This window comes from Schistocerca gregaria, chromosome 11, assembly GCF_023897955.1.
Source record: "Schistocerca gregaria isolate iqSchGreg1 chromosome 11, iqSchGreg1.2, whole genome shotgun sequence".
In the NCBI taxonomy this organism is placed as follows: domain Eukaryota; kingdom Metazoa; phylum Arthropoda; class Insecta; order Orthoptera; family Acrididae; genus Schistocerca; species Schistocerca gregaria.
In genome coordinates, this window is record NC_064930.1 from 103,767,067 (window position 1) to 103,793,499 (window position 26,433).

Here is a 26,433-nt window from a genome sequence, read left to right on the forward strand (position 1 = left end):
CGATGGCAGCAATTCGTCAGTTGTTTGGAAGACGCATTATTGCACGTAACGATGGCATTGCACGGCCTGCGAGATCCCCTGGTCTTAGTGTGTGCGACTTCTTCCTAAGGGCATATCTTAAACGCAAGGTGTACCGTACACGTCCTGCAACAATCCACGAACCGAAAGAGAACACTGAAAACGAAATCACTGCCATTCCCCAAGAGTTGCTACACCGCACATTCCAGAGTTTTCATGACAGGCTGTTAGGAGTGTGAACGCCGAATGGGAGCACATCTTTCCGATGTCATCTTTAAAAAGTAAACAGACACTTTTGGACATTTTGATTGTAAAGACATACTGAATAATGGTATAATGAATACATTCACTTTCGTTAGTAAATTACTAGTTTTATGAATTTATTCATAGAAATGACGTTATTTCGAAATTTCCCGTTTCGCGCCACCCTGTATATCTTTTCGTCTATTGTGTATGTGTACGTATGTGTATGTTTTGACAGTTAACTTGCTTAGGATGGCCGGCCGGAGTGGCCAAGCGGTTCTAGGCGCTACAGTCTGGAACCGCGCGACCGCTACGGTCGCAGGTCCGAATCCTGCCTCGGGCATGGATGTGTGTGATGTCTTTAGGTTAGTTAGGTTTAAGTAGTTCTAAGTTACATTAAAAACAACGGTGGTAACATTAAGAGTGCAACGGGAATACCACTGTTAAATGCAGAGGAGAGAGCAGATAGGTGGAAAGAATACATTGAAAGCCTCTATGAGGGTGACGAGTTGTCTGATGTGATAGAAGAAGAAAAAGGAGTCGATTTAGAAGAGATAGGGGATCCAGTATTAGAATCGGAATTTAAAAGAGCTTTGGAAGACTTACGGTCAAATAAGGCAGAAGGGATAGATAACATTCCATCAAAATTTCTAAAATCATTAGGGGAAGTGGCAACAAAACGACTATTGACGTTGGTGTGTAGAATATATGAGTCTAGCGACATACCATCTGACTTTCGGAAAAGCATCATCCACACTATTCCGAAGGCGGCAAGAGCTGACAAGTGCGAGAATTATCGCACAATCAGCTTAACAGTTCATGCGTCGAAGCTGCTTAAAAGAATAATATACAGAAGAACGGAAAAGAAAATTGAGAATGCGCTAGGTGACGATCAGTTTGGCTTTAGGGAAAGAGAAGGCACGAGAGAGGCAATTCTGACGTTACGGCTAATAATGGAAGCAAGGCTAAAGAAAAATCAGGACACGTTCATAGGATTTGTCAACCTGGAAAAAGCGTTCGACAATATAAAATAGTGCAAGCTGTTCGAGATTCTGAAAAAAGTAGGGGTAAGCTATAGGGAGAGACGGGTCATATACAATATGTACAACAACCAAGAGGGAATAATAAGAGTGGACGATCAAGAACGAAGTGCTCGTATTAAGAAGGGAGTAAGACAAGGCTGTAGCCTTTCGCCCCTACTCTTCAATCTGTACATCGAGGAAGCAATGATGGAAATAAAAGAAAGGTTCTGGAGTGGAATTAAAATACAAGGTGAAAGGATATCAATGATACGATTCGCTGATGACATTGCTATCCTGAGTGAAAGTGAAGAAGAATTAAATGATCTGCTGAACGGAATGAACAGTCTAATGAGTACACAGTATGGGTTGAGAGTAAATCAGAGAAAGACGAAGGTAATCAGAAGTAGTAGAAATGAGAACAGCGAGTAACTTAACATCAGGATTGATGGTCACGAAGTCAATGAAGTTAAGGAATTCTGTTACCTAGGCAGTAAAATAACCAATGACGGACGGAGCAAGGAGGACATCAAAAGCAGACTCGCTATGGCAAAAAAGGCATTTCTGGCCAAGAGAAGTCTACTAATATCAAACACCGGCCTTCATTTGAGGAAGAAATTTCTGAGGATGTACGTCTGGAGTACAGCATTGTATGGTAGTGAAACATGGACTGTGGGAAAACCGGAACAGAAGAGAGTCGAAGCATTTGAGATGTGGTGCTATGGACGAATGTTGGAAATTAGGAGGAGGTTCTACGCAGAATCGGAGAGGAAAGGAATATGTGGAAAACACTGATAAGGAGAAGGGACAGGATGATAGGACATCTACTAAGACATGAGGGAATGACTTCCATGGTACTAGAGGGAGCTGTAGAGGGCAAAAACTGTAGAGGAAGACAGAGATTGGAATACGCCAAGCAAATAATTGAGGACGTAGGTTGCAAGTGCTGAGATGAAAGAAAGGAATTCGTGGCGGGCCGCATCAAACCTGTCAGTAGCCTGATGACCAAAAAAAAAAAGTTCTAGGGGACTGATGAACTCAGATGTTAAGTCCCATAGTGCTCAGAGCCATTTGAACCATTTTGCTTAGGTTGTCAGCATTTCCTTCAGACGAAGACTTTTCTACAAACGCTGAAACCACGGTAAACGAGTTTCCACGAACGTTCCAATTTGGAACTAATTTACTGCTTACTGTTTCTGCCAGTATTTTTCCTGTGCAGGTATTAGGGACTTTCAAATTGGCGTCAAATGAACGGGGACAGAATGGGTAGCCGCAGTGCTAGAAACGTATACTGTACTGTTTGCCTTGGTACCAGAGAGAGCCAGTCTGTCTCTGTCCCAGTTGCAAATCGCTCACTGGACGAGGAGACAAGGAGCGTGAGAACGGCGACCGAGCGGCAGTGCTGCCAACTGTCTTAATCACGGCGTCCCCCACACCCCCACCGCCGCTCCGGACTGCCTCCGCCACCGGCGCCCTGATGATGATGATGATGACGATGATGACGGCGATGAACGAGTTGCGATGATTGCGCTCCCGCCAAGCCGACCCCAGACTTCCCCTCCAGTGGACACGGGAGGTCCGTGTGACGCCCGGCAAGTCACTGCACGGCTCACCACGCTAGGTGCGGGAAAAAGCCTACCGACCGGTTAAAACCGATACCGATATCTCAGTTCTGAATAACGGGTATTTTTCGATGTTTGTCTGGTCTCGGTTGTGACAGGTACTAATTTTTTAGTAATCACAGAGCTGAAAAAAATATCAATTACTCACAGCTGCTGTTCGTAAACTTTTCGTTTTTTAAATAAACATTTTCTTGAGAGGGATGAGACGTCAAACGGGCCGACTTGGAGCAGGAGAGGCACCACAGGACATTTTAATTGCCCGCATCTCGTGGTCGTGCGGTAGCGTCCTCGCTTCCCACGCCCGGGTTCCCGGGTTCGATTCCCGGCGGGGTTAGGGATTTTCTCTGCCTCGTGATGGCTGGGTGTTGTGTGATGTCCTTAGGTTAGTTAGCTTTAAGTAGTTGTAAGTTCTAGGGGACTGATGACCTAATATGTTAAGTCCGATAGTGCTCAGAGGCATTTGAACATTTTAATTTCCACTGTCTATACTTTTACAAAGTTCATAAAACTTTGTCAGCATAACCAGGAAGGATTCGGGATTCACACTTCGGAAGTTCAAAAAACATAACAAAATAATTTTTTTTACAAGAGAAATTTCATCGTTTTTTCACTTACTATTGGCTGCATTTGCTGCTATAGGTACAACTTTCTTCATAAGTAAGAGAGACTGTCCGATGAATTTTGCACAGCATACAAACCATACTTACAGGTGTCTGAATCTCTAGAATCTGTTTAATTTATGAAAGAATGAATGAACTGCTACCTTTTACACTTCATGTTTAGAAAAAAATTGAATTTTGTTGTTGATTATCTCAATTTTTACCACAGTTTTTAGTAGATTTGGAATCTTCTAGAGTTTCATACACCTGTAAGTATTAATTCTTCATGCTTTCCCAGCGATCTGTTGACATCTTGGATATTCTAGAATCCAGCCGACATAATAAATCCTCCCAGGCATAAATACTGGACTCGATTGACCCAAGGACCAGTCTCAGGTAGCACCTGAAAAAGACAGCGAGGCACGCTGTTGCAATACCGTGCGAGAACGACGCGAACATCCGGCTGGATTCCCCAATATCCACCTGTAAGTATTGTTTGTTGGGGTTGTTTTGGGGAAGGAGGCCAAACAGCGAAGTCATCGGTCGCATCGGTTTAGGGAAGGGAGTCGGCCGCGCCCTTTCAAAGGAACCACCCCGGCATTTGCCTGGAGCGGTTTAGGGAAACCACGGAAAACCTAAATCAGGATGTCCGGACGCGGGATTGAACCGTCGTCCTCCCGAATGCGAGTCCAGTGTCTAAGTATTCTCTTACTTGCGAAGAAAAATGTACCTATAGCAACAAACGTAGCCAATAGTAAGCGAAAAAATGATGAAATTTCACATGTAAAAAAAATTTTTTTGTTATTTTTTTGAACTTCCACTGCTACGAGTATGAATCCCGAATCCTTCCTGGTCATGCTGACAAAGTCTTATGAATTTATTTGTAAAAGTATAGACAGTGGAAATTAAAATGTCCTGTGCTGCCTCTCCTGCTCCAAGTCGGCCCGTTTGACGTCATACCCCCCTTTAGAGGGGCCGGAAAGATGAAAATGACAAAATTAAAATTTTTTTGGTTTTTCCTTTATAAAATTATTTTGAGTTTTCTGAATAAAACAAATCAAGTTTCACTCTTCTAAGTGAACTCCATGTGTGTTTTTCATAGCTGCAAAGTTGACGCGCCGCGTAAACGGTTGTAGCGACTCGCTGTGTCACCTCTGACAGCTGGCTGCAAGCAGGGTATCTTTGCGGAATTAGACAGTGTTTTAGAAATTCTTCCAGACCATACGTGGCGTAACAGCAAACCAGTGTTTAACAGTATCGGTTAAAAACAGTCTTGGTTGCAATTTCACTTTTAGTTTTTATTTTTCAACGACGCGTTTCGCCTTATTTAGTCATCTTCAGGTTATCTAAATAGAAAACAGAACAAATACATCTATTTAAGAATCGCGATCGCGTTGTGCAGACTTGGATAACCTAGAAGCATGCATAAATAGATTACCTATTGAAAATACAGGGTGTTTCAAAAATGACCGGTATATTTGAAACGGCAATAAAAACTAAACGAGCAGCGATAGAAATACACCGTGCGTTGCAATATGCTTGGGACAACAGTACATTTTCAGGCGGACAAACGTTCGAAATTACAGTAGTTACAATTTTCAACAACAGATGGAGCTGCAAGTGATGTGAAAGATACAGAAGACAACGCAGTCTGTGGGTGCGCCATTCTCTACGTCGTCTTTCTGCTGTAAGCGTGTGCTGTTCACAACGTGCAAGTGTGCTGTGAACAACATGGTTTATTCCTTAGAACAGAGGATTTTGCTGGTGTTGGAATTCCACCGCCTAGAACACATTGTTGTTGCAACAAGACGAAGTTTTCAACAGAGGTTTAATGTAACCAAAGGACCGAAAAGCGATACAATAAATGATCTGTTTGAAAAATTTGAACGGACTGGGAACGTGACGGATGAACGTGTTGGAAAGGTAGGGCGACCGCGTACGGCAACCACAGAGGGCAACGCGCAGCTAGTGATCCGACAGCGGTCTCGGGTTTCCGTTCACCGTGTTGCAGCTGCGGTCCAAATGACGCCAACGTCCACGTATCGTCTCATGCGCCAGAGTTTACACCTCTATCCATACAAAAGTCAAATGCGGCAACCCCTCAGCGCCGCTACCATTGCTGCTCTAGAGACATTCGCTAACGATATAGTGCACAGGATTGATGACGGCGATATGCATGTCGGCAGCATTTGGTTTACTGACGAAGCTTATTTTTACCTGGACGGCTTCGTCAATAAACAGAACTGGCGCATATGGAGAACCGAAAAGCCCCATGTTGCAGTCCCATCGTCCCTGCATCCTCAAAAAGTACTGGTCTGGGCCGCCATTTCTTCCAAAGGAATCATTGGCCCATTTTTCAGATCCGAAGCGATTACTGCATCACGCTTTCTGGACATTCTTCGTGAATTTGTGGCGGTACAAGCTGCCTTAGACGACACTGCGAACACCTCGTGGTTTATGCAAGATGGTGCCCGGCCACATCGCACGGCCGACGTCTTTAATTTCCTGAATGAATATTTCGATGATCGTGTGATTGCTTTGGGCTATCCGAAACATACAGGAGGCGGCGTGGATTGGCCTCCCTATTCGCCAGACGCCAGACATGAACCCGTGTGACTTCTTTCTGTGGGGACACTTGAAAGACCAGGTGTACCGCCAGAATCCAGAAACAATTGAACAGCTGAAGCAGTACATCTCATCTGCATGTGAAGCCATTCCGCCAGACACGTTGTCAAAGGTTTCGGGTAATTTCATTCAGAGATTACGCCATATTATTGCTAGGCATGGTGGATATGTGGAAAATATCGTAGTATAGAGTTTCCCAGACCGCAGCGCCATCTGTTGTTGACAATTGTAACTACTGTAATTTCGAAAGTTTGTCTGCCTGAAAATGTACTGTTGTCCCAGGCATATTGCAACAAACTGTGTATTTCTATCGCTGCTCGTTTAGTTTGTATTGCCGTTTCAAATATACCGGTCATTTTTGAAACACCATGTATAAACAGATCACTTATTGAAAGAGCAAATACCTTAATTTGGTATTTCTTCAGAATCCTTTAGTCAGTGTAGCCAAAGGGCATCGTCGAATATATCAGGCCAACATCGCCCTCGTTAAACTCAGTAAATACCAGAAATACAAAATAGTAAAATCGTTACCTTTCCTAGAGGGACGCGAGAGGCACTAGCATCTGCATAACGCATTCTCGTTCACAGGAGCGAGTCTTTTGTTTTCCAACGTTGTATGGATTTATCTCTGTGACAAGTGACTGTTCATATCGGTAAACATAAACCCTATACCGTGTGTGTTGACTTGTGGAGTTTGCTTTGTGTTGTTTAGCTGTTCAGTTTTGCGTACTTGACGACTTTTGCTCGTGCCTGTTTTACGTATTTGGTACTCATATAAAATAGTCCACTAGACCCTACAGTCGGATACAAATACCAAAAACGTAGTAAATAGAGACAATGGAATCTAAAGCATACACTAACACGGGACGTTCATTGGGGTAGAGTTAAAAAGTAGAGATACAGTTAAAATAACACAGTCGGCGATTTGTGGGGCACTTAAAATACACTGAAGTCACACACACAAGTTACATGGTCACAATGTAAAAACATACAGAGCAAGAGCACTTAAAAAACACTGGGGAAACACAAAATTCAAATGAGAGTGTAAATAACTTAATTTCGATTAGGATTCCCCAAAAGAGTGTGTGTACAGATAAAAACATTGCATTTTCGAGTGTATGATTGTCAACATACAATGACGGAAACATTATCAAATGTGATGTGCTGAAACGTTTAGGTTTACAACCAGGACACAATACCATTTCCATAATGCGCCTAATTGATGATGAAAGACTAAGAGGTGCAGGAAGAAGAGACAAAAGCCTTCAACATGCATCAAAAGGGAAGAAAAAACCAATGAAAAGGAAACTAACACTGGAAGAGGATGCTGATAATCCATCATATGGGGCCGGAATGTATTAAAAAACTTTGGAAGCCACTTCCCGTGGCTTTCAAATTATAATCTTTGAGGAACATTTTCTCAAAAATTGCTAACAGTGTATCAATGAAATTTATGCACAACATTGTTTACTTCTTTTCCTTCATTTTTATAACAAATTGTAAAAAATTATGGTATAATTCAAGAGTTATACAAGAAAACGTGCAAAATTTTAGAGACAAAAATAAGCATGTTTAAAAAAATTGTAAAACAAAAACCAATAAATATTTCTCAACATGGCATTTTAACTTCGTAGAGAAATATTCACTGAACATGTAGTCGAAATTTCAGAGCAACATGTTTGTTTTAGAAAAAATGTTTATTCTATTTGCTAAAATTAACATGGAGGAGAGGGATTGTTCCGGCTCCCCTTAAAACAGGAGCAATTTTTATTCGTAAAATTTGCATTAGTTTGAAATGTTGTGTTATTACAGAAAATGAGAAAAGCGATCAGTGCAATGTGAATAGCAACAACAACAGAAACGAGCAGCAGAGACAAACCATTAGAACTGGTACAGCATCGCAGACACAACCGTGTCCCTGTTGCCGTGTGTCGTGGCTTGACGTACTCTGTGTACGTGCGATGTGCAGCACTTTGTCCCCATCCGGTCTGTACGGCATTTCCTCACTGACATCGCCAGACAGCCTTTGTGATACGGAATGGCGCCAACCCCAGGCTGGAACTATCTTTAAGAATCGACGTAGCAGCGGAGAGCAACGCTTTGTTTGCTTTAATAAAAGATTAGTCTGCCGTTTCTATGAAATAATACACAGTAGCGCCAAAGAAACTTGTATAGCCGTGTCTATCCAAAGACAGAGCGATGCAAACGGGCAGAATGCACTGATGCGGGCGGTAACGCCTACAGAAGACAACAAGTATCTGTCCAGCTGTGTGGCCGGACTGAAGAGTTCTTAGCAAACAGAACACAGCATGTTATTCTCAATGGAGAGCCGTCTACAGACAAAGGAACCTCTGGCGTGCCACAGGGGAGTGTTATGGGACCATTGCTTTTCACAATATATACACCCCTGAAAATGGAAAAAAGAACACATTGACACCGGTGTGTCAGACCCACCATACTTGCTCCGAACCCTGCGAGAGGGCTGTACAAGCAATGATCACACGCACGGCACAACGGACACACCAGGAACCGCGGTGTTGGCCGTCGAATCGCGCTGGCTGCGCAGCATTTGTGCACCGCCGCCGTCAGTGTCAGCCAGTTTGCCGTGGCATACGGAGCTCCATCGCAGTCTTTAACACTGGTAGCATGCCGCGACAGCGTGGACGTGAACCGTATGTGCAGTTGACGGACTTTGAGCGAGGGCGTATAGTGGGCATGCGGGAGGCCGGGTGGACGTACCGCCGAATTGCTCACCACGTGGGGCGTGAGGTCTCCACAGTACATCGATGTTGTCGCCAGTGGTCGGCGGAAGGTGCACGTGTCCGTCGACCTGGGACCGGACCGCAGCGACGCACGGATGCACGCCAAGACCGTAGGATCCTACGCAGTGCCGTAGGGGACCGCACCGCCACTTCCCAGGAAATTAGGGACACTGTTCTTCCTGGGGTGTAGGCGAAGACCATTCGCAACCGTCTCCATGAAGCTGGGCTACGGTCCCGCACACCGTTAGGCCGTCTTCCGCTCACGCCCCAACATCGTGCAGCCCGCCTCCAGTGGTGTCGCGACAGGCGTGAATGGAGGGACGAATGGAGACGTGTCGTCTTCAGCGATGAGAGTCGCTTCTGCCTTGGTGCCAATGATGGTCGTATGCGTGTTTGGCGCCGTGCAGGTCAGCGCCACAATCAGGACTGAATACGACCGAGGCACACAGGGCCAACACCCGGCATCGTGGTGTGGGGAGCGATCTCCTACACTGGCCGTACACCTCTGGTGATCGTCGAGGGGACACTGAATAGTGCACGGTACATCCAAACCGTCATCGAACCCATCGTTCTACCATTCCTAGACCGGCAAGGGAACTTGCTGTTCCAACAGGACAATGCACGTCCGCATGTATCCCGTGCCACCCAACGTGCTCTAGAAGGTGTAAGTCAACTACCCTGGCCAGCAAGATGTCCGGATCTGTCCCCCATTGAGCATGTTTGGGACTGGATGAAGCGTCGTCTCACGCGGTCTGCAAGTCCAGCACGAACGCTGGTCCAACTGAGGCGCCAGGTGGAAATGGCATGGCAAGCCGTTCCACAGGACTACATCCAGCATCTCTACGGTCGTCTCCATGGGAGAATAGCAGCCTGCATTGCACCGATAGGTGTATATACACTGTACTAGTGGCGACATTGTGCATGCTCTGTTGCCTGTGTCTATGTGCCTGTGGTTCTCTCAGTGTGATCATGTGATGTATCTGACCCCAGGAATGTGTCAATAAAGTTTCCCCTTCCTGGGACAATGAATTCACGGTGTTCTTATTTCAATTTCCAGGAGTGTATAAATGACGTAGTAGATAGTGTCGGAACTTCCGTGCGGCTTTTCGCGGATGATGCTGTAGTATACAGGGAAGTTGCAGCATTAGAAAATTGCAGCGAAATGCAGGAAGACCTGCAGCGGATAGGCACTTGGTGCAGGGAGTGGCAACTGACCCTTAACATAGACAAATGTAATGTATTGCGAATACATAGAAAGAAGGATCCTTTATTGTATGATTATATGATAGCGGAACAAACACTGGTAGCAGTTACTTCTGTAAAATATCTGGGAGTATGCGTGCGGAACGATTTGAAGTGGAATGATCACATAAAATTAATTGTTGGGAGAGTCCTTAGAAAATGTAGTCCATCAACAAAGGAGGTGGCTTACAGAACACTCTTTCGACCTATACTTGAGTATTTCTCATCAGTGTGGGATCCGTACCAGGTCGGGTTGACAGAGGAGATAGACAAGATCCAAAGAAGAGCGGCACGTTTCGTCACAGGGTTATTTGGTAAGCGTGATAGCGTTACGGAGATGTTTAGCAAACTCGAGTGGCAGACTCTGCAAGAGAGGCGCTCTGCATCGCGGTGTAGCTTGCTGTCCAGGTTTCGAGAGGGTGCGTTTCTGGATGAGGTATCCAATATATTGTTTCCCCCTACTTCTGCCTCCAGAGGAGATCACGAATGTAAAATTAGAGAGATTCGAGCGCGCACGGAGGCTTTCCGGCAGTCGTTCTTCCCGCGAACCGTACGCGACTGGAACAGGAAAGGGAGGTAATGATAGTGGCACGTAAAGTGGCCTCCGCCACACACCGTTGGCTGGCTTGCGGAGTATAAATGTAGACGAAGATGTAGATGTACTGTTGCTACAATGGCAAGTTATCAAGATTTAAGTGACTTTGAACGTAGCGTTATAGTCGGCTCAAGAGCAATGGGACATGCCATCTCCGAGGTAGCGATGAAGTGGGGATTTTGACGCACGATTATTTCACGAGTGTACCGTCAATGTCAGGAATCTGGTTAAAATCAAAAGTCCGACATAGCTGCGGTCGGAAAAAGATCCTGCAAGAACGGGACCAACGACGACTGAAGAGAATCGTTCAACGTGACAGAAGTGCAACCCTTCGGCAAATTGCTGCAGATTCCAGTGCTCAGCCATCAACAAGTGTCAGCGTCAGAACTGTTCAACGAAACATCATCGATATGGACTTTCGGAGCCGAAGGACCGCTCGTGTACCCTTGATGACTGCACGAAACAAAGCTTCACGCCTCGCCTGGGCCCGTCAACACGGACACTGGACTGATGATGACTGGAAACACGTTGCCTGGTCGGACGAGTCTCGTGTCAAATTGTATCGAGCGGGTGGGCCTGAACCTCATGAATACATGGCCCCTGCATGTCAGCAGGGGACTGTTGTAGCTGTTGGAGGCTCTAGAATGGTTTGGGGCGTGTGCAGTTGCAGTGACATTCGACACCTGATGCGTCTAGATACGACTCCGACAGGTGACGCGTGTGTAAGCATCCCGTCGAACTCGTGCAATTCCAGCAGGACAATGCGTCCAGAGTCTGTACAGGAACAGGAACACTTCTGCTAGCCACCAAACTCCCCATACAATAACACTATTGCTCATATCTGGGATGCCTTGCAACGTGCTGTTCAGAAGGGATCACCACCCCGTCGGGCTCTTACGGACAGCCCTGCAGGATTCATGGTCTCAGTTACCAGCAGTACTGCATCAGGCATTAGTGAAGTGCATGCTGCGTCGTACTGCGTGCTCGGAGGTCGTCATCTAACACATCAGTTTTCTTTTCCATTCTTCTATACATTATTTTTGTCAGCTACTTGGAAGCATGACCTGCTAAACTAATTGTACGATAATTCTCGCACTTGTCACCTCTTGAAATCTGCGAAACTGTGCGCATTACGATTTACCGAAAGTCAGATATAAACGCCAGACTCATACATTCTATACACCAAAGTGAATAGTCGTTTTGTTGCCTCTTCGTCCAATGTTTTTAGAAATTCCGATTGAGTGTTATATGTTCCTTCTTCCGTATTCGATTGCAGCCCTACCAAAGCTCTGTTAAATTCTGATTCTAATACTGGATCGCCTATCTCTTCTATATCGACTCCTGTCGCGTTATCAGACAACTCTTTCCCTTTCAAAGATGTCTTCCATGCTAGCAGACGCTCATTATCAGAGCCGACATGACGTCGAAAAACATGGCAGGTGAGTTCCCAGCGACGCCCTCGCGAGTCGGTTGTTTAAAAACGTCGTTGGCTGCAACATACCCTGTTTCAGTTTAGCGGAATGCTTGAATTCAGGTTCATCCATCAGTGAATCTAGATTATTCTGCCGCGGTCTTTCAGTTCCTCTGTGCCCAAAAACGTTGCCTTCGTGATGGCTGTCAAGAATTACGCTACTGGCCATTAAAGTTGCTACACCAAGAAGAATTGCAGATGATAAACAGGTATCCATTGGACGAATATATTATAGTAGAACTGACATCTGACTACATTTTCACGCAATTTGAGTGCATAGATCCTGAGAAAGCAGTACCCAGAACAACGACCTCTATCCGTAATAACGGCCTTGATACGCCTGGGCATTGAGTCAAACTCAGCTCGCATGGCATGTACAGGTACAGCTGCCCATGGAGCTTCAACACGATACCACAGTTCATCAAGAGTAGTGACTGGCGTATTGTGACGAGCCAGTTGCTCGGTCACCATTGACCAGAGGGTTTCAGTTCGTGAGAGATCTGGAGAATGTGCTGGTCAGGGCAGCTGTCGAACATTTTCTGTATCCAGAAAGGCCCGTACAGGACCTGCAACATGCGGTCGTGCATTATCCTGCTGAAATGTAGGGTTTCGCAGGGATCGAATGAAGGGTAGAGCCACGGGTCGTAACACATCTGAAATGTAACGTCCACTGTTCAAAGTGCCGTCAATGTGAACAAGAGGTGACCGACACGTGTACTCAATGGCAACCCATACCACCACGCCGGGTGATACGCCAGTATGGTGATGACGAATACACGCTTCCGACGTGCGTTCACCGCGACGTCGCCAAACACGGATATGACCATCGTGGTGCTGTAAACAGAACCTGGATTCGTCCGAAAAATGACGTATTTCTATACGTGCACCCAGGTTCGTCGTCGAGTACACCATGGCAGGCGCTCCTGTCTGTGATGTAGCGTCAAGGGTAACCGCAGCCACGGTCTCCGAGCTGATAGTCCGTGCTGCTGCAAACGTCGTCGAACTGTTCGTGCAGATCGTTGTTGTCTTTCAAACGTCCTCATCTGTTGACTCAGGGATCGAGACGTGGCTGCACGATCCGTTATAGCCATGCGGATAAGATGCCTGTCATCTCGATTGCTAGTGATACGAGGCCGTTGGGATGCAGCACGGCGTTCCGTATTACCCTGCTGAACCCACCGATTCCATATTCTGCTAACAATCCGACCTTTATCGAAGTCGGAAACGTAATGGTACGCATTTCTCCTCCTTACACGAGGCATCACAACAACGTCTCACCGGGCAACGCCGGTCAACTGCTGTTTGTGTATGAGAAATCAGTTGGAAACTTTCCTCATGTCAGCACGTTGTACGTGTCGCCTCTGGCGCCAACCTTGAGTGAATGCTCTGAAAAGCTAATTATTTGCATATCACGGCATCTTCATCCCATCGGTTAAATTTCGCGTCTGTAGCCCGGCATCTTCGTGGTGTAGCAATTTTAATGGCCAGTGGTGTAATTGTCATATATCGCTTGTCCAATGAATTTCATTTCCTTCATTTCTAAGACACTGACTAATTACCTTGTTTCATCTACTTTCTCGATGAGCTACCGGTTCGAATTTTTAACCTCTGCAGTTTATTTTCAGCGCTTTCCTCCACTTACCCTTCCAATGCTTGCAGGCTTTGCATATAATGTATCATTATGAGCCATGTTTCACAACCATACGAGAAGAAAGACCCCGGATTACTGTTATGACAACTCTTTCCTAGTTTCAGTAACCTATGTGCTTGCTTCTCAGAAGCTGTACTTTGCCAATTTAAACGAAGGAAAAGGCTGCACAAGGGTTGTTACTTAAACTCTACTAGCGACTTCTAGTAAGTGCAACTGAGGACTGACGCCATAACTGTTTCAAATTTTGACATTCGTTGCTTGTACTGTAACATACTCTGAAGAGCCAAAGAAACTGGTACACTTGCCTAATATCGAGTAGCGCATCCCTGAGCACGCAGAAGTGAAGCATCATGACGTCGCATGGACTCGACTAATGTCTGAGGTAGTGGTGGAGGGAAATGACACCATGAATCCTGCAGGGCTGTCCATAAATCCGCGAGAATCGGATGGGCTGGAAATCTCTTCAGAACAGCACGTTGTAAGGCATCCCAAACATAGTAATCTTCACGTCTTTGATGACCAGCGAAAGTTTTTTAATTCATAATAGTATTCCTGGAGCCATTCTGCAGCAATTGTGGACTTCTGGGGCGTCGCATTGTCCTGTTGGAGTTGCTGAAGTCCGTTGGAATGCACAATGAACATGGAAGGACGCAGGCGATCAGACACGTGTCACCTGTCAGGGTCGTATCTAGACCTACCAGGAGTCCCATATCACTCCAACTGCACACGCCTCACACCATTACAGAGCCTCCACCAGCTAGAACACTCCAGTGCTGTCATGTATGTCCGTGGTTTCATGGGGTTGTCTCCATACCCGTACACGTCCCTGGACTCGCATTCGGGAGGACGACGGTTCAATCCCGCGTCCGGCCATCCTGATTTAGGTTTTCCGTGATTTCCCTAAATCACTGCAGTCAAATGCCGGGATGGTTCCTCTGAAAGGGCACGGCCGACTTCCTTCCCCATCCTTCCGTACACCGATGAGACCGATGACCACGCTGTCTGGTCTCCTTCCCCAAACAACCAACCAACAACCAACGCACACGTCCATCTGCTCGATACAATTTGAAACTCGACTCATCCGAGCAGGCAACATATTTCCAGTTATCAACAGTCCAATGTCGTGGTTGACACGCCAATCGAGGCTTATCAAGGGTACAGGAGTGGGCTTTCGGCTCCGAAAGCTCATATCGACGATGTTTCGGTGGATGATTCACACGCTGAGATCTGTTCATGGCCCAGCATTGAAATCTGCTGCAGTTTGCGGAACGGCTGCACTCCTGTCCATCTCAACGATTCTCTTCAGTCGTCGTTGGTCCCGTTCTTGCAGGATCTTTTTCCGGCAGGAGCGATGTCGGGGATTTGATGTTTTAACCTGATCCTGATATTCACGGCACAGTCTTGAAATGCTCGTACCGAAAAATCCTTCACTTCATCGCTACCTCGGAGATGCTGTGTCCCATCGCTTGTGCGCAGACTATAACACCACGTTCAACTTGATTGATAACCTGCCATTGTAGCAGCAGTAACTGATCTAAGAACTGCGCCAGACACTTGTTGTCTTATACAGGCGTTGCAGACTGCACCGGCGTATTCTGCCTGTTAACACATTTCCGCATTTGAAAACTCATGCCTGTACCAGTTACTTTGGCGCTTCAGTGTATTACTGTTCCTTATATATTCCAGAAATTTCTCGTTTTCAATTATTGTTCCAATGTAACTCGTTCAGAGAAGACTTTGTGTTGTATTGTATGTTAACTGGGGGCCTAGAAACGACAGAGAGGCTGCGTCCCCGCCGCAGCCGCAGTGGTCGACAACCCCACGACGACTACCGCAGTGCACTTCACCCCTCCGCCGCTCCACACCGCACCCAGGGTTATTCTGTGGTTCGGTCCCCGGTGAACCCCCACAGAAGGTCACACCAGACGAGTGTAACCTCTCTGTTTGCGTGGTAGAGTAATGGTGGTGTCAGCGTACGTAGAGAACTTGATTGCGCCGCAATCGCCGACGTAGTGTAACTGAGGCGGAATAGGGGAACCAGCCCGCATTCGCCGAGGCAGATGGAAAACCGCCGAAAAACCATCCACACACTGGCCGGTTCACAGGACCTCGACACAAATCTGCCGGGCGGATTCGTGCCGGGGACCAGGTGCTCCTTCCCAAACGTGCTTTACTTCAACCTCGCACAGTTTTGAGATGTTTTCATATTAGCGATGTTGCTACATTTCAGGCAAGATCTTTTACTACCCGTAACTTCGTAAGTAAACATTTGTGGACGTGTGTTTATATGGACTTCTTTTTTTTTAGTTTTACTTGTAGAATTAAAATAAAAAGCATTCCGTCTTCAGGTCACGAGTCGACTACCAGGACCATCCGACCGCCGTGTCATCCTCAGTGGAGGATGCGGATAGGAGGGGCGTGTGGTCAGCACACCGCTCTCCCGGTCGTTATGATGGTTTTCTGTGACCGGAGCCGCTACTATTCGGCCGAGTAGCTCCTCAGCTGGCATCACGAGGCTGAGTGCACCCCGAAAAATGGCAGCAGCGCATGGCGGCTGGATGGTCACCCATCCAAGTGCCGGCCACGTCCGACAGCGCTTAACTTCGGTGATCTCACGGGAACCGGTGTAGCCACTGCGGCAAGGCCGCTGCCTCTACTTGAAGAATAACATATTAAAATATTTGCACATCTTCGTGAATCGCCCTGTGTATTCCACATTGGAGTGACGAGTGTTTCAGACGCAAACGCAGAGGATTACAGCACGTTTCGGTAATTTGACAAGGCAGAGCGCATCGACCGTCCAGGACCGGATGCTACACTTGGACACGCGCGCTGTCTGTCGGCCGTCGGAGGTCAATACGGCAGTGCAGTGCAGTGTGGCGCGGCGGTGTATGCCGCGGGGACCCATTCGTCGCCATTAGCATGCAAATACGGCCGCGTGTAGCCGGGGGTCGATACGGCCGCCGCCCGGAACACGCTTGATTTAAAAGCCGCCCTAATCCCGCCCTATCACGGCTAATGTAATTCCCGCCCACGCCCCGTGTGAATGCCCTCCGCGGGCTCCTCGCCCAAATAGAGACAGGAGGCGCCGAAACGGCAGCGTCATCGGCAGCAGGTGCCGTCTCATTCTCCAAAGTGACGTGGTTCGCACTTCCCCTTTTCCCAGAAAAACGTGTCCAGTCTACGCCCGATACACACAAAGGAATTACAGGTATTGAGTTTCGACTGGGAAATCAATGGGAAAGTTGAAAAATTTGTGCTGGACCGAGGCTCGAACCCGGGTCTTCCACTTACTTGGCAGATGCTTTGACAAGTATGCCATCGTTGTAGGTTCACAGACCACCCTAAGACGCCTCCCGTCAGACCCAAATTTGCAAAACATGCTCACACTACTAATGTACTGGGTGATCAAAAAGTCAATATAAATTTGAAAACTGAATAAATCACGCAATAATGTAGATAGAGAGCTACAAATTGACGCACATGCTTCGAATGACATGGGGTTTTATTAGAACCAAAAAAATACAAACGTTCCAATAATGTCCGACAAATGGCGCTTCATCTGATCAGAATAGCAGTAATTACCAGAACCAAGTAAGACAAGGCAAAGATGATGTTCTTTACAGGAAATGCTCAATATGTCCACCATCATTCCTCAACAATAGCTGTAGTCGAGGAATAATGTTGTGAACAGCACTGTAAAGCATGTCCGGAGTTACGGTGAGGCATTGGCGTCGGATGTTGTCTTTCAGCATCCCTAGAGATGTCGGTTGATCACGATACACTTGCGACTTCAGGTAACCCCAAAGCCAATAATCGCACGGACTGAGGTCTGGGGACCTGGGAGGCCAAGCATAACGAAAGTGGCGGCTGAGCACACGATCATCACCAAAAGACGCGAGCAAGAGATCTTTCACGTGTCTAGAAATATGGTTTGTTTTGTTCTAATAAAACCCCTTATGTTCCATAGTGCTCAGAGCTATTTGAACTGTTGTAAGTGTTGGAGCCCGGTGTACAGCCCCACTGAATAGATCATTGGCCACCTCACCTTAATTATACAGGGTGTTACAAAAAGGTACGGCCAAACTTTCAGGAAACATTCCTCACACACAAAGAAAGAAAATATGTTACGTGGACATGTGTCCGGAAACGCTTTCTTTCCATGTTACAGCTCATTTTATTACTTCTCTTCAAATCACATTAATCATGGAATGGAAACACACACCAACAGAACGTACCAGCGTGACTTCAAACACTTTGTTACAGGAAATGTTCAAAATAGCATCCGTTTGCGAGGATACGTGCATCCACCCTCCGTCGCACGGAATCCCTGATGCGCTGATGCAGCCCTGGAGAGTGGCGTATTGTATCACAGCCGTCCACAATACGAGCACGGAGAGTCTCGACATTTCGTACCGGGGCTGCGTAGACAATGGCTTTCAAATGCCCCCATAAATGAAAGTAAAGATGGTTAAGGTCAGTAGAGCGTGGAGGTCATGGAATTGGTCCGCCTCTACCAATCCATCGGTCACCGAATCTGATGTTGAGAAGCGTATGAACACTTCGACTGAAATGTGCAGGAGCTCCATCGTGTATTGACCACATGTTGTGTCGCACTTGTAAAGGCACATGTTCTAGCAGCACAGGTAGAGTATCCCGTATGAAATCATGATAACGTGCTCCATTGAGCGTAGGTGGACCCAATCGAGACATCACCGACAATGCCTGCCCAAACGTTCACAAAAAATCTGTGTTGATGACGTAATTGTACAATTGCGTGCGTATTCTCGTCAGCCCACACATGTTGATTGTGAAAATTTACAATTTGATCACGTCGTAATGAAGCCTCATCCGTAAAGAGAACATTTGCACTGAAATGAGGATTGACACATTGTCGGATGCACCATTCGCAGAAGTGTACCCGTGGAGGCCATTCAGCTGCTGATAGTGCCTGCACACGCTGTACACGGTACGGAAACACCTGGTTCTCCCGTAGCACTCTCCATACAGTGGCGTGGCCAACGTTACCTTGCACAGCAGCAACTTCTGTGACGCTGACATTAGGGTTATCGCCAACTGCCTCATCCATTGGAGGTGTCCTCGTCGTTCTAGGTCTTCCCCAGTCGCGAGTCGTAGGCTGGAATGTTCCGTGCTCCCTAAGACGCCGATCAATTGCTTCGAACGTCTTCCTGTTGGGACACCTTCCTTCTGGAAACCTGTCTCGATACAAACGTACCGCGCCACGGCAATTTCCCCGCGCTAATCCGTACATCAAATGGGCATCTGCCAACTCCACATTTGTAAACATTGCACTGACTGCAAAACCACGTTGGTGATGAACACTAACCTGTTGATGCTACGTACTGATGTGCTTGATGCTAGTACTGTAGAGCAATGAGTCGCATGTCAACACAAGCACTAAAGTCAACATTACCTTCCTTCAATTGGGCCAACTGTCGGTGAATCGAGGAAGTACAGTACATACTGACGAAACTAAAATGAGGTCAAACATGGAAATTAAGCGTTTGCGGACACATGTCCACATAACGTCTTTTCTTTATTTGTGTGTGAGATATGTTTCCTGAAAGTCTGGCCGTACCTTTTTGTAATAACCTGTATATAGGGTAATTTTTTCCAGCGTGTACAAACTCTAGGGATTAATGAGTGAGACGAGCAAAAAAGGCCTAACGAACTTCTGTCCGCAGATCCAAGGTGTCCATCCTAGAGGCCATTTATTGAATCATACTTTGTTACAGACACTGTCTAATGCGCGCTGTACCATGTAGCCACAGTTACTGAACGCATGGTTTCCTTCTAGACGGTGGTACTGTTCATCATACGGCTTGTATTGCCGCCGTCTCCTGCCATAGTCCGATTCACTTACCTCGCAAACTCACCTTAGCCGGCCGTTGTGGCCGAGCGGTTCTAGACGCTTCAGTCTGGAACCGCGTGACCGCTGCGGTCGCAGGTTCGAATCCTGCCTCGGGCATGGATGTGTGTGATGTCCTTAGGTTAGTTAGGTTTAAGTAGTTCTAAGTTCTAGGGGACTGATGACCACAGATATAGTGCTCAGAGGTATTTGAACCATTTGGCTCACCTTGTAGTGTTTGTAATAACAGCATTGCACGCAATGGTTCCGTATTCGAATCTGGAGCTTGGCGACATGATGTTTATTTACGGAAAGGCAAATGGCAACGGGCGGTAAAGTTTATCAGGAGACCCATCCCCGCCGACAGCAACCATAGCATCCAATGTTTGCAACAGTGTTTTACAGTTTACCCGACCTCCGTGTCAATACCAGGCAGTTGGCCCGCCAGTATAACCTAAGCGAGCCAACCGTGTGGAACACGCTCCGTGACAAATATCACTACCCTTACCACTTACAACGTGTGCAGGGCCAACTAGCGACAGACTTTCCACATCGGAAGCAGTATTGTAACTGGTTTCTGCACTAGGTTGTGTGTCATCCATCCTATTCACAGACGAGACCAACATTAGACCGAGTGATTTCTTTAACTTTCGAATCAGTCATCTGTGGGATAATACGCAGAATCCCCACGGTATGGTGAGAGCGGATCTGGACGTATGTAAGGTATGCTAGCGGCCAGGCACAATAAATGCTTCCTCTGTGCGATAGCTGCCACAGTAGAGTTACTAAATACAGCTTTCCGAAATTGCTGTTTAGGTTTTTATGTTGGTAACGCCACGTAGCGCTCTATAAGAAAATCACTGACTGTGCTGTGTGAAGGCTGTGGTTGGTTTGCATTGTTGTAATATTAGCTATTGTAGTATTGGGCAGTTGGCTGTTAACAGCGCGTAGCGTTGCGCAGTTGGAGGTGAGCCGCCAGCAGTGGTGGATGTGGGGAGAGAGATAGCGGAGTTTTGAGAGCGCATGATCTGGACGGGTGTCCATCAGAGACAGTAAATTTTTAAGACTGGATGTCATGAACTGATACGTATATTATGACTTTTGAACATTATAAGGTAAATACATTGCCTATCAGTAGTTAGTGCCTTAAGTATTTAGAATCTTTTATTTAGCTGGCAGTATTGGCGCTCGCTGTATTGCAGTAGTTCGAGTAACGAAGATTTTTGTGGGGTAAGCGATTCATGAAAGGTATCGGTTATTGTCAGTCAGGGCCATTCTTTTGTAGGGATTATTGAATGTCAGATTGCGTTGCGCTAAAAAACATTGTGTGTCAGTTTAGTGATGATCAGAATAAGTAAAGAGAGAAATGTCTGAGTACGTTCAGTTTTGCTCAGCTGTTTGAAAATTAAATAACGTAAGGGGTTTACCAGCACAGTAATTCATTAATTTTTCTAAGGAGACATTTCACCTTCACAAAAGAAGACGAGCTAAATATTCCAGCATTCGAATCCAGAACAGCTGCCAATATGAGTAACGTAGAAGTAAATATCCTCGCAGTGATGAAGCAACTTAAATCACTTAATAAAAGCAAGTCTTCTGGTCCAGACTGTACACCAATTAGGTTCCTTTCGGCGTATGCTAATGCATTAGCACCATACTTATCATATACAACCGTTCGCTCAACGAAACGTCCGTACCCAAAGACTGGAAAGTTGCCCAGGTCACATCCATATTCAAAAAAGGTTGTAAGAGTAATCCACTAAATTAGAGACTCATATCGTTAACGTCGATAAGCAGCAGAATTTTAGAACATATATTGTGTTCAAATGTAATGAATTACCTCGAAGATAACAGTCTATTGACACACAGTCAACATGGGTTTAGAAAACATCGCTCTTCTGAAACACAAGTAAGGTTATTACTCGCATGAAGTGTTGAGTGCAACTGACAAGGGATTTCAGATCAATTCCGTATTTCCAGATTTCCGCAAAGCTTTTGACACTGTACAACACAAGCGGCTTGTAGTGAAATGGCGTGCTTGTGCAATATTGTCTCAGTTATATGACTGCATTCGTGGTTTCCTGTCGGAGAATCACAGTTCACACCAATTGCGTCATCGAGTTAAACAGAAGTGTTATCTGGCGTCCCCTTCGCTGTAACCGATTTGGGAGACAATATGAGCAGCCCTCTAACGTTGTTTGCAGATGACGCTATCGTTTATCGACTAATTAAGTCACCAGAAAATTGCAAAACGATTTACACCATAAATCAGTCAAATCTGAAGACGGTAAATTTAACTAAATACCCAGGAATTGCGATTAGCAACAACTTTAATTGGCAGGAACGCATACAAAATGTTGTGCTGAAGGATAACCAGAGACTGCGTTATATTGGCAGGACACTTAGGAAATGTAACAGATCTACTAGGGAGACTGCCTACACTACGTTTGTCGGTCCTCTTTTAGAATACTGCTGCATGGTGCGGGATCCCTACCAGATAGGACTGACGGAGCACTTCGAAATTGGTTCAGAGCAGGGCAGCACGTTTTGTATTATCCGGAAACGGGAGACAGTGTCACTGAAATGATACAGGATTTGTCATGGCGTTTTTCGTTGCGCCGGAATATTTTCACGAAATTCGAATCCCCAACTTTCTCCTCCGAAGGCAAAATAATATACTTCTATCGCCAACAACCATCACCGTATCAGAAAATACTTCCAGTCTTCCCAGTAAATCACTCATTATAAGAGCACGCCATGCACTGAACCTTGTGGGACACCATATTTAATATTTCCTCATTCCGACTTTAATCTTATTCCTGTCGTACCATTTCTTAATGTGAACCTTTTAGTTTTCAACGTAAGACTCCATACCTTGCAAGGGGAATACTATAAAAAACATACTTTTTTAGTTCCTATAGCACAGTTTTAGATCTCCACTATGAAGACCACAGAAACTGCCATTTATGACTTATTTAGTATAAACTGAAACGGCTTCCACGAGCAACAAAAATGTAATTTCGGTATTCCATAAGATTAAAGACTGAACGTAAAAATTTAAAATGCTATCATAATCTAGTCTGTAATAATCTATGAAAAAAGGTTAACATATGTCTTCAAGCAAATCATGGCTCTACATTCATCCAGCAATTGACAACGACAATACTTAGCGAATTCCAGTGAACTTTACACATAATTTCAAACCTATTCCAAACTTTTTCTCGGTTAGAGCACTATAGAATAATGAAGAAAAAAGTTTATTGCCTACTAGATTTTCACTGTTCAGGCTGTAAAACATTTAGCACCAGACATGGCGTTTGAATTCATTATTTCATTATTACCAACTCTATTCCCAACAGGACTTTACGGACAGTACCCACACACAGCGCTCAGTCTATCCACAAAATTATATCATTGTACAGAGTTCACGCAATAAAGTAAATATTGACTGGCGTAAAAACAGGTATTTTGCATATAATAGAGCGAATATCGTGCAGACTATGGTCTCCCAATGTTTAATAATGAGACCACTTAGCGAGTTGGAAAGCACACTTAACACAAATTCTGACCTTTTATACACTTGGTCACACTTTAGCCACGCAAAATAATGAAAGAAAAACATACGGTAAAACTTCAGTATCAAGTATGACATTTTAATTTATCTTTTCTTCACTATTAACGTTATTCGCTACCCAGTACCCACATATATCACTAAAGGTATCTACAGAATTAAATTATTGTGCGACGTATAATAAACACACTCTGTAACTGACAAACCTACTAATTAATGTTTCGCGCCTTCAGTCATAAGCTTTTAACATGTTTAACGACTAATGTTTACTTCTGTCGTTGAGTCATTTGGAAAGTAACCAGGCCTGTGTAGCAGTTTTATACATTGGGCGTTAGAATTTTTAAATGATCTGGGGTGGCAGTCTTACTGACGACATACTGAACAAAGGGACACGGTGGTAACTTCAATTTCTACCCCTTGCTATTGCCTAAATTTATGTCATGAAGTACTTCTGGAAGCGGCTCCGTCTGTAATACAAATTAAGGCACTGGCTACATGTCCCACAAGGGTTAACCCACAGCCCAATTATACCTCTGCAGCCTATAAACCGGATCTTGCTCGACACACCGCCGTTTAAACCTGACGAGATTCGGGCAGTGATGAAACAGGTACTCAGATGTCTCGAATAAAGGAGATTCCTGGTAGTTAAGACGGCAAAACCCTACAGCGCAGTTGCCGGCCATTTTCCCGCCGTAAGGTCTTACCGATTTCTGTGACGTCACAATAAGAACCCTCAGTGCCAGGGAGGGAGGGAGGATTGGGTTTAACGCGCTAATAAATACGTACTGCCGTCCATTCCTGGAGGAGTTTTCCAATCATCACGCACGTCGGAAAATTCCGCGCGAGTTTTAGAGGCACTTTCGCCCCGGATTGCGCCCGCCGGGTTTTGATGGCGGGCGACCATTAAAACGCCATCTTCTTCCCGTTCTCGTGATGGCCCCGGACGTTTCAGTGCGATCCCCACTTGACCGGAACTGCGGCGGAGGTGGTGTTCTCAGACAACTCCGAGAGAAATTATTCGCGGAAATTGCAACTGTGTCGTAACTTGCGTCGAAAAGATCTTTATGGCTCAATTTCGGGGGAGGCGTAAAACTTGAATAGAAACAGGTACGGCGAGTTTAACATCTCGACCTTGTAACATGGTGCCTGTATCTGCATACCTACATCGAAAGCCATGGTGGAGGGCACTTTTTTGACAATGTTATGTCCTCTCAGTTCTGTTCCATTAATATGCGATGTCTCACAAAAGATGACTGACTATATTCCGGGTGTACTACCAAATATCTTTTATTCTTGGTGACTACCCTAACTTTCTAAAAAAAAAAAAATATCCATGAAACTTCCTGGCAGATTAAATCTGTGTGCCCTACCGAGACTCGAACTCGGGACCTTTGCCTTTCGCGGGCAAGTGCTCTACCAACTGAGCTACCGAAACACGACTCACGCCCGGTACTCACAGCTCTACTTCTGCCAGTACGTCGTCTCCTACCTTCCAAACTTTACAGAAGCTCTCCTGCGAACCATGCAGAACTAGCACTCCTGAAAGAAAGGATATTGCGGAGACATGGCTTAGCCACAGCCTGGGGGATGTTTCCAGAATGAGATTTTTACTCTGCAGCAGAGTGTGCGCTGATATGCAACTTCCTGGCAGATTAAAACTGTGTGCACCCGACCGAGACTCGAACTCGGGACCTTTGTTTTTCGCGGGCAAGTGCTCTACCAACTGAGCTAATCCTTTCTTTCAGGAGTGCTAGTTCTGCATGGTTCGCAGGAGAGCTTCTGTAAAGTTTGGAAGGTAGGAGACGAGGTACTGGCAGAAGTAAAGCTGTGAGTACTGGGCGTGAGTCGTGCTTCGGTAGCTCAGATGGTAGAGCACTTGCCCGCGAAAGGCAAAGGTCCCGAGTTCGAGTCTCGGTCGGGCACACAGTTTTAATCTGCCAGGAAGTTTCATATCAGCGCACACTCCGCTGCAGAGTGAAAATCTCATTCTGGAAACATCCCCCAAGCTGTGGCTAAGCCATGTCTCCGCAGTATCCTTTGTTTCAGGAGTGCTAGTTCTGCATGGTTCGCAGGAGAGCTTCTGTAAAGTTTGGAAGGTAGGAGACGAGGTACTGGCAGAAGTAAAGCTGTGAGTACTGGGCGTAAGTCGTGCTTCGGTAGCTCAGATGGTAGAGCACTTGCCCGCGAAAGGCAAAGGTCCCGAGTTCGAGTCTCGGTCGGGCACACAGTTTTAATCTGCCAGGAAAGTTTCATATCAGCGCAGACTCCGCTGCAGAGTGAAAATCTCATTCTGGAAACATCCCCCAGGCTGTGGCTAAGCCATGTCTCCGCAGTATCCTTTCTTTCAGGAGTGCTAGTTCTGCATGGTTCGCAGGAGAGCTTCTGTAAAGTTTGGAAGGTAGGAGACGAGGTACTGGCAGAAGTAAAGCTGTGAGTACTGGGCGTGAGTCATGCTTCGGTAGCTCAGATGGTAGAGCACTTGTCCGCGAAAGGCAAAGGTCCCGAGTTCGAGTCTCGGTCGGGCACACAGTTTTAATCTGCCAGGAAGTTTCATATCAGCGCACACTCCGCTGCAGAGTGAAAATCTCATTCTGGAAAAAATATCCATATTTATTCCCTGACCATCTTTGTTACACTCTGGTACGGTCTATACCGAACAGTTTCGTGTCCCTGCATTCGTACCATATCGGCCGCCATGCCTCAACGATAATTCAAAATACTGGAACAGTACTCTAGAATTGGTCGGACTGGTCTAGCGCCTTGTATACTGTTCGCTTTACAGTTCCTCCACACTTTTCTAGAATACGTCCATAAAAACAAAGTGCCCTATCCGTCTTCCCTAACATTGATTTTACAAATTCTTAGCGTTTTATCATCGCTTTATGCTACAACTCCCTCATACACTGATTAAAATAGGAGATGCTACAACACGGAGCATAAGTTCGATATTTATCAAAACATGTGGTAATGTTCACCACGTAACTGCTATTAAATGACTAAACTTCCCTTCGGAACACATGTCCATCATCAAATTCACGATCAGTATGAGGTGTGGCCCTCTTGGGTGCTAACACACTCTTTGTATAAGTCCACATCTTCAGCTACATGACTTCTACTGCAATTCTTATGAATGAACATTAGTATAT

The 26,433-nt window shown here is 45.8% G+C and overlaps 1 protein-coding gene and 1 pseudogene across 1 annotated transcript in view; both read right to left on the reverse strand.

Moving 5' to 3' along the window:
• LOC126295146 (high affinity cGMP-specific 3',5'-cyclic phosphodiesterase 9A-like) overlaps positions 1 to 26,433 on the reverse strand; it is a 2,007,270-nt gene that overhangs the window by 1,162,607 nt on the left and 818,230 nt on the right. The gene's annotated exons all lie outside the window — the stretch shown is intronic.
• On the reverse strand, positions 16,383 to 16,499 carry LOC126295578 (5S ribosomal RNA; annotated as a pseudogene).